The following is a 1,845-nucleotide window of genomic DNA, read 5'->3' on the forward strand; positions in this document are numbered from 1 at the left end:
GGAGATAGTACTCGTCAAGATTTTTTTAGTCCATACCTAGGAGGAACCCTACATTCTGTGGTATTATTAGGCCTGTGGTTATAACAAACTGAAGCATGCAACCGAATTGAATAGCAACCCATTGGGGATTCGAAGCCTAAAGATAGTCTTATCCCATATTTGCATATCGTTGTTAACTTAGATTTGTTTCTTTTGTTCTTAGTTTAAAATCAGATTTATTGCATTTTAATTTTCATCACTTTCATCTTTATAATCTTAGTAATTTATCCTTCCAGTTCCCTGTAGATCGACCCCTTACTTGCTACTTGCTAGATTAATTTAAGATTTTATTTTTGACCGGTTAACGACACGATCAAATTTTGGCATCGTTGCCGGGGAACCGAAGCACGGTTGCTAGGATTGATTGAGTTGTTTTGTGTCACTTTGTTTTAGTTTTAATTTCATAATTCTAGAATTTTTATTTTTATTTTTAATCTCTTTATTATAGATTTTTTTTTTAATTTTTAATCTCTTTATTAGGATAATTTTAGTATACGTAACATTTTCTTTGTTTGTACAGGAAGCTAAGTAGATCGAGTAGGGCAAGCTGTCCGTTTGGTTTACTTCTAATTCCTAGACTTTATGTAATTAGGGTTATTTTATGTAATTTTTTATTTTATTCCAGCATTAGATTGGGTGTTTAGGTTTAATTTTTATTCCCCCAGCCCCTTAAGATCATATGTGTAACCGTTCATCGAGGGCAGCACATGGAATTGCGCAACCGCCAACACCAGGTAAGTATTTTTGTTAGTTTTAAATTAGTCATTTTTTTTACTTTTTAATTCTGATTTTTATTTTTTATTGAGTTTTTTTTATTTAGTTGTTACGTTTTAATTTTTGTTTAATTAGCACATTCAACCTGTGTTGTGTTTTATGCATGGTTGGCGTTCTTTGCACCCTAACCTGACTTCCCTTGACCTAGAAATAGAGCGATCTATACCTAAGGATAAGGATAAGGATAATAGTAATAAAATAGGTGACAGAAATCAGCCAGGAAGGCCGCTAAGTGAGCACTTCACTCCAACTGCCTATACCCCTGCATCTTGTATTCAGTTGCCTGCAATTCAGGCTGCTTAATATGAGATCAAGTCCAGTATCATACAGATGTTACCATCCTATTATGGACTTGCTAATGAGGAGCCTTACAAACATCTTGATGAGTTCTTAGAGGTATGCTCTACAGTCAAAATCCAAAATCTCTCTGAAGATGCCCTAAAGTTACTCCTATTCCCATTCTCCTTAAAGGACAAAGCCAAACACTGGCTCCATTCCCAAGATTCGATTAGGATTTCTACATGGGCAGGGATGCAGCAGGAATTTCTGAAAAAATTCTTCCCCATTAAGGACTAATAGCCTTAGAAGAGCCATTACTAGTTTCTCCCAATTAGAGGGAGAACAATTTTATAAAGCGTGGGAGAGACTCAAGGAATTACTTAGGAAGTGCCCCCACCACGCTGTCCCAAAATGGCAGTTAGTCCAGTGCTTTTATGATGGCCTCTATGACCGATATAGGTAGATGGTGGACTCCTCTTGTGGTGGAACATTTATGCACAAGAATGAGACGGAAGCATGGGATCTTTTTGAAACCCTTAGTCAGAATTCCCAACATCATGCTTTGGCCTCTCGGACTAAGATTCCACACATAGGGCAACCAAAGAAGGGTGGTCTCTATGAGATCAACCCAACTGTGGAGATTACTGCTAAGATTGATATGCTTTCCAAGAAATTGGACTATCTGATGTCTGTAGGACAACATTCTATGTCCCCTTTCCCAATGAGTTTCCCTCCACGCAATCAAACTGAAGC

General features: G+C 37.2%; 1 non-coding gene across 1 annotated transcript; it reads right to left on the bottom strand.

Annotated features, from left to right (window-relative positions):
* Nucleotides 1-1,390: 1,390 nt before the first annotated feature.
* LOC122647575 lies at nt 1,391-1,497 on the bottom strand. Its single transcript, XR_006330927.1, has one exon. It is a non-coding gene; the product is annotated as a small nucleolar RNA R71 (small nucleolar RNA).
* Between the last annotated feature and the right edge of the window lie 348 nt (nt 1,498-1,845).

The sequence above is a fragment of the Telopea speciosissima genome, unplaced genomic scaffold (assembly GCF_018873765.1).
Source record: "Telopea speciosissima isolate NSW1024214 ecotype Mountain lineage unplaced genomic scaffold, Tspe_v1 Tspe_v1.0076, whole genome shotgun sequence".
Lineage (NCBI taxonomy): Eukaryota > Viridiplantae > Streptophyta > Magnoliopsida > Proteales > Proteaceae > Telopea > Telopea speciosissima.